At 57.6% G+C, this 12,082-nt stretch overlaps 1 protein-coding gene across 28 annotated transcripts in view; it reads left to right on the top strand.

The window, feature by feature from the left end:
• The first annotated feature begins 201 nt into the window (after positions 1-201).
• AHNAK (AHNAK nucleoprotein) overlaps positions 202-12,082 on the top strand; it is a 32,047-nt gene continuing 20,166 nt past the window's right edge. For 21 of the 28 annotated variants that reach the window (XM_049892215.1, XM_049892230.1, XM_049892233.1 and 18 more), the window contains exons 1-2: positions 204-366; positions 11,675-11,773. The gene's annotated coding sequence lies outside the window, so the exon portion shown is untranslated. Of the gene's footprint in view, positions 367-11,674; positions 11,774-12,082 lie in introns of all 28 variants that reach the window. The other 7 variants (XM_049892232.1, XM_049892225.1, XM_049892226.1 and 4 more) reach the window with 2 other exon arrangements.

The following is a 12,082-nucleotide window of genomic DNA, read 5'->3' as shown; positions in this document are numbered from 1 at the left end:
CAGGGGGCAGTGGACGACAGAAGGGGCTTGCAGGCGCCCTCTCGTCCTCGCACCCCTGGGCGGGCCTCCCCAGCAGCCTGCTCCCGGGGTCCCTCCAGCGTCGGCCCACTGGTTCGGCCCGGCCCCGCTCGGCCCCGCCCGGCCCCGCCCTCTCCCCACGGCTCAGAGCAGACCCGCCCGCCCCAGCCGGAGTTACAAGAGCCGCCTCCGCGCGCGGGTGCCTGGCCACTCGGAGCAGCTCCGCCGCGGGGACTGCACCGCCCGCCTGCCGGACCCGCCCCACCCGGGCTCGCCGAGCCAGCAGCCGCCGCCCAGCGACCTCAGGCCCCCGCGGGCGATGGCCGTGCCCTGGGGCTGAGCGCACAGGTAGGGGCCCGGGGCGCGGGGCGCGGGGCGCGGGGCGCGCAGGGCACCACCCGCGGCCCGGCGCCGAGAACAGGAGGAGTGGGTGGCAGGGATCCGGCTAGGCGCGGTGGAGGGGGTGTCACTGTGAGAAGTCGGGCCGCTGGGAGCAAGCGGGGCAGCCTGGAGCTGCGCAGGGGGGCGACGCGTCGCTCCCTGGAGCGGAGCTGTGTCTCTGGAGTTGGGGCACAAGTTGGGCAAAGTTGGCAAATTGCTGCGGAGCGCTCTGCGCTGCACTCCATCTTCCCTCGCGGGTGGATTGCTGGCCCCAGTGCGCGGCAGGGTGCCTCGCTCCTGCTCTGGCGGCCGCGTTCCCAGCCCTCCCTCTCCGCCGGCTGTAACTCGGAGTGCGGCTCCGTTCCGATCTGTTTACTGGCGGCGAAGTTTCCGAGGTCGCCGCCGCGGCCAGCCCCTCCTGGCGCCCTAGCGCCGTGTGCCCCTCTGCTGGCCTTCCCTGCTGCCTGCCCTCGGTCCCAACTTCGAGTCCCGAGTCCTGCGGCCCCACCCTGTTCTGTACCATTGGCCGCTCCTTTCTCACTCCTGGCGGCTCCTCAGCCCCCCTCCGCTGCCCCGCCCTGGTCTTGCCCCTCCGTGTTCCCGGCTCCAGAAAACTCCCTTTTCCCTCTCGGGCAGCGGAGCCTGGAAGTTTGCAGCGCGCCGCCCAGCGGGACGGGTGGGGTGGGGGTGGGGGACATAATTAGGGAGATTCCTGCGCCGGGGTGGGTGGGGAGGGAGGGGGTTGCTAGGTGGCCCAGCCCTCGGGACCGCCCCTTCCCCTCCAGAGGCGGTGCTCGCGCCCCCACCCCACTCCCAAACCCGTCCGGGCGGGATGGCCCCCGCCCCAGCGCCTGGCGCGGCGCCAGTAGCCTGAGGAATGTGGTGGTTGGAGCCGGTGACTAATTCAAACCAGAACTCCGGGAGGAGTGGTGAGGGGCAAAGGAGAGAGAGAAGGGTCTGTGGGGTGGAGGCGGGGGCGGGGGCGGGGGCAGGGCTTGGCGGAGGAGGAGGATTGGGCGGCCTTGGCTGGAGCCTTGCAACCCAATAGCGCGCCAGGAGAGAGGGGCGAGGGGCGAGGCCCTGCCTGGTGCTGGAAAGGCAGTGTGCTTAGGGTGTGTGCAGAGAGCTGGGTTATATAAGGCTTCCTATGCAGGGAGGGCGTGTGCAGTGTGCAGGGCCTGGGTGGCCCCTGACAGGGCTGGGCTCCCCCTGCAGTGCCCGGGCCAGGAGTGCGGGGACGAAGCCCCTGGGGAGTGCTGGCCATGGGGGTACGTGGGGCCACAGCCGGGCTGGCTGCACCCTTCGTGGGAGGGGAGCGGAGGGTCCAGAAGGGGGACCTCACAGCTGTAGTTGATCTCCAAGTCCCAGTTAGAGGGTGACCACAGAGAATTGTGTGCTGTGTGCTCGTGGGTTTCACAGTGTGGGCTTGGCCACAGTGGGGTAGTGGTAAGGTGCTCCCAAGGAGCTGCAATCCCTGCTGAGTGCCCTGCTCTGTCACGTGGACTTGTGGAAAGACAGCGTGGGGTCCTCCCACGGGACTGGGATCCTTAGAGAATGATCTGTAGATTCGGAGGAAAAAGGACCCAGGTATCTGCCTGGGTGGTGCAAGCAGTTTGCTATCGGCTGCTCACCTAAAGGTTGTCTTTTGGAACCTACCCAACGGCTCCACGGCAGAAAGGCCTGGTGATCTGCTTCTGTAAAGATTACAGCCAAGAAAACTCCATGGAAAAGTTCTACTCCTAACACATGGGGTCACTATGAGTTGGAATTGACTCGGTGGCAACAGGTTTTTTTACATCCCCGATAGGGTGCTGGGGTCTCAGTAATTGCTTTGAAACAGTCAGTTAGAATCCAGGCCCGCATTCTCCATGCCCCTCCCAGCACAGCCTGGCACATGATAGGTGGTGGGCTGATTATGTGGGATGACTGCATGATGCCCTGGGGGGGTGGGGTTGTGCTAGGTGAATGTGTGCGGGGGTAGATTGAAGATGCTCAGGAGGGCATTTTAGGACCCCCCCAACTCTACAGGGTGTAATTTAGGGGGGTAGACTTCTTTCATCCCTCCCCGCCAATGAGGGAAATCCCTGGGGCAGGGTGTGGCACTCACTTCCTCTCTGAATGGGGCAGCTTCCTTCTCCTCTGGTCCAGTGGGATAGCGGGGCCAGGCCAGCACATGGTGGTTAGAGTAGGCAGAGTGGGGAGTACAGGGCACCCCTGGCTTAACAATGCTCCTTGCTCTGAGCTGCGGGCTGTTGGGTGAGGGAGCCTGGGAGAGGATCTGGGCCCTTGAGAGCTGGACTAGTAGTTGAAGCAGGATCTGGGGTGGGATCCAGGACATAGGAGATGGGGATTAGGGGTACTGAGCCCCTCGATAAAGCTCCTATCCCCAAAGGGTCATGTGCAGGGTCACTGGGCAGAGAACAAGGTCATGCAGGGAGCCATGAAAGCCACATGGGGCTCAGGACTGCTGATATGGAGGCCTCAGCAGTGATTCCAGGTGCTGGGCAATCACTGCAGACCTGGAGGGCTGTGCCAGCCAGGCCATGGTTCAGGGGCACCCCAGGTTCAGGGTCAACCATGGGGCGCTAGGTTCCTAGTGTGGAGGGAGAAGGGTGACATCAGTCAAAGGCAGGGAATAGACTGGGGCCCGGGGGTCACCTCAGTCCCAGGGCAGGGCCTGGGTGGAGGTGCCTGGGCACGGCCAGACAGGATTCTTTCACTCAACTCGGAATTGGTTGGCTGGCCTGGCAAAGCACACCACCCCGAGCCTGAGCAGCTGGTTTGAGGGGTTGGGGTAAAGCGGGGGTGGAGGGGTGTGTGGGGCTCTGGGGCGTGGTCACCGCCTTCCTTGAAACTTGGGAACTGCCTGGAGACAGGCAGCCTGGGAAAGCTAGTCTGACGCCTGTTGGGAATTCTGCCAGATCTCTCCCCCACCACTCCCAGACACCCCCAAGTTTCTCTTCCTGGAACGGGGCTGACCACATGCGTGTGTGCACTGTGGTGTGAGAAAGGGAGGTGGCCGCCGGAGAGGGTTGAGAAGGTGCCTGTGGTGCTGGCGTGGTGGCTGAGGCCTTCCACTCTCTCCCATGGGCTTCATTCATCCAGGCTCCACAAGAGCTGGCATTTCCCTGGGCTTGGCCCACCTGCTGGGCGACCAGGCCTTCCTGGGGGTGCCAGAGGGGGTGTGGGGGCCATGTGGTGGGCCACAGGGGGGGTCAGCAGGAATGGCCCTGTCAATGGGCATGCTGATGAAGCCCCCCTCCCTGCTGGCCTCATCCTCCAGAGCTGCAGCTGTTGTCGCTGGGGGTCTTGGGTGTGTCACTGTTAGCGCTCCAGGGGTCGCTGTATCATGGTGGACTTGGGTCCCTGTGACCAGTGGTGTTCCAGCCACAGGTCAGTGAGCGTGGTGTGTGTGTCATGGCCAGTGAGAGGGTGTCCCATTGGTTTTGCGTGGTGGTCATGGCATGGCTGAGCATCCGGGTGTGTCCCCTCTGCCTGTGTCATAGGGCTTGAAGGAAGGGGTGGGCTGACGGTCCTGGCACTCTGCCCTGGACTGGTGGAGGATTCATGGGGTGTGCGGGGGGAGGGGGGGGGCTGTAGGTAAGGGCTGAAGTGAATTTCTCTGTCCAGGACAGGTCAGAGCCCTGGAATTGGTGTACAGAGGCCTGCGGAGAGTGAAGCAGCGCTGCACACGGCCTGTCAGGGAAGGGCATCCTGCCCTGTCCCCAGGGGCCGGAGCGGAGGTTCTGGGGGAAGGGGAAGTGCCTGGAGCTGATCCCGGCTACGTGTCCTGGCCCGGCTGGGGGGCGGCTCTTTGGCGGCAGCGCCCGAGCGGCTGGCTCCGCTTCCTGCACTAGCATGGTCTGACCGCTGGGGGGCGAGCGAGCAGCGCCCTCCCCGAGAGCCCAGCAGTGGGTGGGGCAGCCGGGCAGCTTCCCAGCCGTAAGCTACCCCCCAGGGCAAGACAGAGCGTTCTTCTTCACCTCCGCGCTCTACCGTTCCCCCGCCTCCCCCCCCCCCCCCCCCCCAAGTAGGACACCACCTTAGAGTTGATGTCTTAATCCCAGCAGTCCTGGTAAAGGCCAGGGCCTCCCTGCCTTTGTGGTCAGGTGCGGAAGCTCCAGTCCGGCTGGGCTGGCGACTGTGCTGCGGTCCCCAGTCTCAGGTCCCACGGAGGGGAGAGCCCCTCTCAGTCAGGGGAGGAAGAGGGAGTCTCCCTCTCGGCTGGAAGTGAGAACTGGGAGCTTTGGATCGTCAGAGCTCGCTGGGGCGGTGGGAGGAAGCTGTGCACTGCCGGGGGACCGAGGTGGAGAGAATCGCCAGGGAGGAGCCCAGGAAGCAGCCAGCTGCTGTGTGGGGGCAGAGGCGGGGCTGTCCTGGAGGTCCAGGTGCAGAGAACACCAGTGTGACCGTGCACGGCCAGGGGAAGGGGGCTGATGGGGAGGGCTGGAAAATCTTCCAGGTGGTGGGAGTTGTGGGTGGGGTGGGGTACCTCCCTCCCCCAAGGGCAGGTAGCAGGGAATGAGACAGGCAGGTGCACACAAATACACAGAGAAGCACAGACCCAGGGAAACAAGCACCAGGTTAACAGGTACAAGGGCCCTCTGTGATGAGCAGGGCCTGGGGTTGCGAAGACAAGTGTCTGCTCTGGGCTGGTGATGGCCGGGGCTCTGGGCTGTGAAGCGTGCGGACTGGGCTGATGAGTGCCTCTGTGTGTGTCCTTGTGTGTCTTTCTCTGAATGTCCCTCCAGTGCCCATGGTGTGCGTGTCTTGCCAACGTATTAGTCAAATTCTCCCAGATAATCCCCCAGCAATCCATCCTGTGTAAGTTGAAAGTGCGCCCTCACTGCAGGGCAAAGAGTTAGCTGGGTAGGTGTGTGAAAGGTCTTCAGGCCACCTTCGACTCTGGACTGCACACTTCAACCCCAGTTAGAACAAGACATACTTTTTCCAAACAAAAGTCTGGCAGCTGCATGTTTGGGGGCCTACTTGGAGGGTTAGGCCCTGGAAGAGATGACATCTTGGTGTTTCTCTTTGTTCCTCTGGGAGAAATGAATGTCTGCCGGTCATGGCTGTTCCCATCTCCCCGTGAACGCTAGTGAGGAAGCATAGAAATGCTTGTCTGGTTTCTGGAGTGGGTCTGGTGCCGGCTGACCCCCGGAAGGGGGTGATCCCAGAGTTCCCCACCTGCTGGGACCCAAGAGAATCTGGGAGTGAACTAGGTTCTGGGCAGTGCAGGGTTCCTGATCCCTGGGGACACAACCTCGATAAGCTCAGAACCAAAAGGTGCCTCGGGTCCAGGGCCCCAGGATACTGGGGCTCCGTGCAGTGTGGACCATAACGAGGCTGGTGTGTGAGCGAGGGAGGCTGGCGGCTGCTTGCCTGCCCTCCCCTGCTTGTGGGTGCGATTGACAGCACTGCTTCCTGGGTGGGTCTTGTGCTTGGTGGGGGCCTGTGTCCTTGGATCTCAGCCTCTCCCCTTCTCTGTGTTTCTGTCCCTCTGTCTGAGGTATCATTCTACCACTGTGCCTGTCTCCTGCATGCGGGTCTGGGGTCTCCCTCCTAATGTGCTTGGGGGCTTTCCCTCTTCCTATGGGTGTATCTTCCAACTCTTTCTCTGCCCTCCTCTGTGGATGACTCCTCTTTTGTATATCTCTCCTATTCATCTTTCTCTGTGGTTTCTGTGTGTGCCTCACCCTGTGTGTGTATTCATCCCTTCATCCTGGGTGAAGACCTTGGCCTTGAATCAGAGAGCCCTGGGCCTGCATTTCAACTGTCTCATACTCAAATTGTCTTACCTCTGGGGCCTGTTTCCCCATCTCTAAAATAAGAATATTAATTCTCACCACGTAGGGTTGTTTGGGGGGATTGAGTGAGACGTCATGTGTGTAATGTTGCTAGCACAGCTCCGGGCACATAATAGGAACTCTGCAGAGTTATTCTCTTTCAGCTTGTCGGGGGCTTCTTTTTTTCTGAGAATCCAACTATCTTTTTTTAAGCCAGACATTAAAGAGATTTGCAAAAATGTAAAAAACAGTACTACTTTTTTCATTTCTCTTGGTGGTTTTGGAAAATATAGTTATTTTTCACAAAAATGTGTTATTTATATGAACATAGAATGGATTTATTACTGTGACTTTTAAATTAATATTTTGAAAAGCTATAAGTTTTAATTTGTGTTATGGTAAATTTATAGGTTTAAAGTCCTATAGGGTCGTTATAGAGTCACTATGGGTCGGAATTGACTTGATGGCAACAGGTTTGGTTTTTTTTTTTTTTGGTTAAGTGTATAAAAAGGAGTCCTGGTGGCACAATGGTTAAGCGCTTGGCTGCTAACCTAAAGGTTGGTGGTTTGAACCCATCCAGCAGCTCCACAGGAGAAAGACCTGGCAATCTGCTCTTGTAAAGATTTCAGCCAAGAACACCCCATGGGGCAGTTCTACTCTGTTACATGGGGTCACTATGAGTCAGAATCGACTCTACTGCATCCAACGACAACAATAACAAGCATATAAAGGAAAGGGGTCTTGAGATTTAAAATTAAAAAAAAGAGCTCTGGTGGTGTAGTGGTTAAATGCATGAATGCTAACCGAAAGGTCGGCGAACCCACCAGCTGCTTCTTGAGACAAAGGCGTGGCAATTTGCTACCATAAAGATTACAGCCCTGGCAACCCTGTAGTTTCCAGGGCTGTCACCAGTTTTACTGTGTCCTGTTGGGTAGCTATGAGTCGAAATCAACTCCATAGCAATAGGTAATGGGAGATAAAAAAAAAAATTGAGAACAGCTAATCTGGACTCTGCCTAACTCTTTAGCCTCCCTCATCTTCTGTCCCTCTGAATGGATTTTCTTTCAATATGTAGCTTTCTCTTCCTCTTTGCTGGCTGACGAGTGTTTGAGTACGTGGCCCCTCTGGGTGTGTCTCTCTTCTTGGAATATCCTAATCCTCCCCTGGGTGGGCCTCTTCTCCTGTTATGTGTTTGGGGCTTTCCCTTTGGTGGGGGCCCTGACTGGGTGCAAGTCATTTCATTCTTCTCCGCATGGGGACACGTGTTTGGTGGGCCGGTGTGTCTGCGTGTGTGCCGCAGTGCTGCGTGGAAACTTGGTTGGTAGCTGTTGGTGTTCTCCCTATCGTGGAAGGGGCTTGGTGCAGTGAGGCGTTGAGGCCCAGCGGGCTGTCTCCCGGGTATCAGTTCCAGTCATCTCGACACTGACCTTGGCGGCAGGCTCTTTGGCTGCTGCAGCAGCTAGGCTGAGCTGCCTCCCTCCCTGGTTGTCCTCATGCTGGCTCTCGGGAGTGAGGGAGTGTTCCTAGGGGCAGTGGTGGTGGGTGGATGCCCCTCTGGAGGTCTTACCTGGCACAGGCGTCCACTGTTTTTCCTGGGCTTCTCCTGCATTTACCTGCGTGGCACCCCCAATTCACAGAAGTGGGCATGGGCAGAGGCCCCTCTGCTCTGTGCACCTACTTTGTGGTTTGGAGTTGACAGGTCAGCCCCGTTCTCTTGTGGTTTCTGACTTGAATTATACCCTGTCCCCTCAGCCTCGGATGTGCGTACTCTCAGCCTTGCAGCTGGAGTGGCCTTGCCTTCTCGCTCCTTTTCTGCCCTCAAAGCAGCCTTTGGCCTCTGGGGGTCTCCACTCCAGCCCTGCTTGTTCCTGTCACAAGCTTGTGTGGAGTGCAACATGGGGCTGGGAGCTAGCAGACCTGGGTTCAGAATTCACCCATTCTCATTTTCTGCACCTCACTTTCCCCATCTGTTGGCTGGTTGGTGGGTTGGCGGGTTGGGGCTGTCCAATAGAATGTTCTGCAACAGTGGAAATGTCCTATGTCTGTGTGTCCAATATGGTAGCTGCTAGCCAAGTGTAGCTGTTGGGCACTTGACTAGGGCAACTGAGGAACTAAAATTTTAATTTACTCAAATTTAAATAGCCACATGTGGTTAGTGGCTAGGTCCCTCGGCAGTGCAGTTTGCGTTGAGCTACTAACCTAAAGGTTGGCTGTTTGAACCCACCCAGCAACACCCTGGAAGAAAGGCCTGGTGATCTGCTTCTCTAAAGATTATTGTTGCTTTTGGTTGCTGTTGAGTCAATTCTGACTCATGGCGACCCCATGTATGTCAGGGTAGGACTGCTCCATAGGATTTTCAAGGCTATGTCCTTTCAGAAGCAGTTCACCAACCAGGCTTGTCATCCGAGGTGTTTCTGGGCGGGTTCAAACTGCCAATTTTCGGGTAGTGGTTGAGCTCTGTGTCTCCAGGGACTCCACCATAAATTTTACAGCCAAGAAAACTATGGAACAGTTCTCTTTTATAACTCATGGGGTCTCCATGAGTCAGAATCAACTCCATGGCGATGGGTTTTTTTTTTTTGGGTTAGTGGCTAACATGTTGGACAGCACAGCTCTAAGGGCTCTTCTAGCTCTGAAGGCTGATGACACAAAGCTCCAAAGACCCTTCTTTGAGTAACAGCTAGGCAGAGCCCCCAACTCCAGGGAAGCCTTGTGTGGGAGTATGGGAGAAGCAAGGACCATCTGGGTTTGGAACAGGTCCCAGGGGTGGAGGAGAGACAGGGCTGGGACCCAGATGCAGAAAACAGGGCCTCAAATCCCCCATCAACACCCTCGCCCCCAGCCTGGGAACTGAATTCCCTAGACCAGCTGAGGGGGGGTGGTCCTTCCTGTTGTGCCAGGAAGCCAGCCCATAGCCTGCCAGAGCCAAGTGCTCCTGTTCTCCCAGGGCTGTAGCTCAGGATGGCCTTCCTCCTCCTCAGGAGCTGCCTGGGTCCACGAAGCAGTAAGTCCCTCCCCAGCTCCTGAGGACTCCTGGCGTGGGGCTCTATCTTGAGGAGATGGTGGGGGAAGCAGATTGCCTGGTCTGCTCTGGAGCCCCAGACCCTCTGGCACCCAGGGTCTGACCCCATGAAGCACTTTGTCGATCGGGTTTTAGGCGTGACCCTATGCATGTCTGGAGCTGTTGCAGCCACAGTGACTCATTGGAGAAGAAGGGAGGGTGGGGCCGAGATGTGGGCGAGGGTGAGCTGGCTTTCTCTCCCCTTGCTCGCTGGCTGCTGGCTCAGCACCAAAGGGGCCCTGCTTAAAGAGGAAGAGGGGGGTGCTAGGGCCATGGGTGGCTTCAGTGCTACCCAGGGAAGCCCTTGGGCTGGGAGGCTCTCTCCTTCTCTGCCCCTGCCTGGCTCCTTACCTGCAGGGCTGGGATCTTAGAGCTGGATTCTGGGAGAAGGCGCCATTTAAGTTCCAGCTTTGCTGTTTCACGTTGGGAACGGTCAGCATGACTTCCTGTAGCGGCCTCCCCTGCCTGACAAGAAAGGAGGCGGTGTTTTCCCAGCTCACACCTGTGCCAGCAGGCCACTCACCTCTCAGTTTCTTTGCTCACCTCCTAGCCAGCACCTGTGTTGACAAGGAGGCACATCATAAATAACCACATTATGAATTTGTCAAAAGGGAGTACAGGTGGTGGAGGGACTGGGGTCTGTGTGTTTATCTTCCACCCGTGTTGTGGTCTGCCTGAGGTTGTAACTGCTAAGTGCGCATGAATTTCCGAAAAGACACAGCCCCGTCCATAGAGGCAATCTCTAGCATCTTCAAGACCTCGTTGTATTTCACCCCCTCAGAAGGCTTCTAAGCCTCCTGGAACATTCTGAGGCTGAATGGGTCACATCCAGAGCACCTTGCTTGTAATTTGTATGTGGGGCAGGAGCCAAGTCTTTTAAATCTCCGGATCTCCAGTATCTGGCTCATGGAGGGCATGTTTCAGTAAATGTTTCGAGATGGCATGAGTGCAGCTGGTAACAACTGAAAGTGGCGTGTAATTAATGTGGGCCCAAGCCGTGCCTGTCTCCAGTTTCTCTGCAGTGTCCTGTACAGTGCTGGGCATACAGGAGGCAACCAGTGTGCACACGTTTATTGATCGGTGACTAATTTCTAGATGTAAACAGCTTTGGGGTGGGGCTCCCCGTGACTTTTTGTGTCTCTTGCACAGATTCACAGGCAGGCTTTGGGATGACGCTGCAGCCGCCATTTCATGTGGGTGATTGTAGTCAGTGGCCATATTCACGGTCCTGCCTGGTGCCTTCCCAGGGTGCTTCTGCAGCTGACAGCTTACCCTGTGGCTGGAGGGCGTCTTTCCTACCAAGTGCCGGCACCGAGGGGGGCCTGGCTGGCTGCCCAGCTTTGGGAGCCAGATGGGCCTTGACTCACCCGATCCTGAGGCTGGCTCACCTGCATTTTAGCCTTTTGGCCTTGGGCCGGTGCCTGGTGGGGCTGGGGCTTCCCTTGTTTGAGCAGCTGCCTGTGGCAGGGCTCCTGGAGCTCCCTGCTGGCAAGGGTCTGCAGTCCTGAGGATCGGATTAGACGGGATGACCCAGAGTCACTGTTTGGTTGGGTCCCTGGGGGAGGGAGGGCACTACTAACCCTGCTTTCAGACCTGCCAGCTGCCCCCCATGCTGGAGACCCCCTCAGAGGACCCTCACACCAGTTCAAAGCTGCAGATGTGAAAGCGGACAGGGGAAAGAGTTACAGACTAGGTCCGAGCCCAGGCGTAGTTGCTCTCTTCTTGTGTGCCTCGGCCAAGTTGGCCTCTCTGAACCTCAGTCTTCATCTGTAAGATGGGGACAGTAACATCTACCTGGAGTCCCTGAGTGGTGTAAACAGTTAATGTGCTCGGCCACTAACTGAAGGATTAGAAGTTCAAGTCCACCCTGAGGTACCTCACAAGAAAGGCCTGGTGATCGTCTGAAAATCAGCCATTGAAAACCCTATGGAGCACAGATCTACCCTGACACACAGGGGATCCCCATGAGTCAAAGTTGACTCGATGGCAACTTTTTTTTTTTTTTTTTTTGGCCTACCTCCTGAAGCTATTGTAATCTAACGAGAGCGTGTACCTTGTTAAACTTGTGTGAGCTGCACTTTTCACACAAGCTGTCTCTCCTTCACTTCTCATGGAAATCCACAGTCATCTTCATTTTCACAGATGAGGAAACAGAGGTCCAGAGAAGTTAAGTGACTTGACCAGCATCAGACAGCTAGGAGGAGGCAGAGTCAGGATTCGAATCGGAGTCTGGCTAACTCTTAACCCCTTTTCCATGCTGCCAAGCTGGAGAGCCACATGTGAACAGAATTGGTGGCAGGAGCAGTGGGGGCCGGGGCTGTGGTCTGGCCTGGGAGACGGAGCACTCAGCCAGGCCTTGGGTGGCAGCTGATCAGGGTTTCAAGCAATCCGACTGTCTGAGTCCACATCCTTGTGAACTTTCCCCTAGACCGTGTGACGGAGATTCCTGAGGAGAGACTGAAGGGAAGAGAGGAAGGAGGGGCGGGCTCCTGGCAAGGCATTAGCTCCTGAAAGAGCCCTGCAAAAGGTCAGTAGGAGGGAGGGTGACGAAGAGCTGGGGGGATGCGGGATGCAGGGCTGGAGACTCCCCCTTTGCATCGTGAGGCAGGGCCCCGGGGCAGAAGGGCTGAGGGACTGGTTACCTTCTGGGCCAGTTTCTCTCCTGTGTCCTTTCCGTACTCTCTGCGGTGCTTTGGAGAACATGCATAGTGGAGGGACGTGAGCTGGGTTTCCCAGCCCTTCCACCCCCACCCCACCCCCACACTGAGTCCCTCACCTGCAGAAGCAGCCACCTAGAGAGACTGTGCTTTCCCTGCCAGCCCACAGCGCCAAGATC

The sequence above is a fragment of the Elephas maximus genome, chromosome 7, assembly GCF_024166365.1.
Source record: "Elephas maximus indicus isolate mEleMax1 chromosome 7, mEleMax1 primary haplotype, whole genome shotgun sequence".
NCBI classification, from domain to species: domain Eukaryota; kingdom Metazoa; phylum Chordata; class Mammalia; order Proboscidea; family Elephantidae; genus Elephas; species Elephas maximus.
This window is presented reverse-complemented; position numbering and strand designations above follow the sequence as displayed.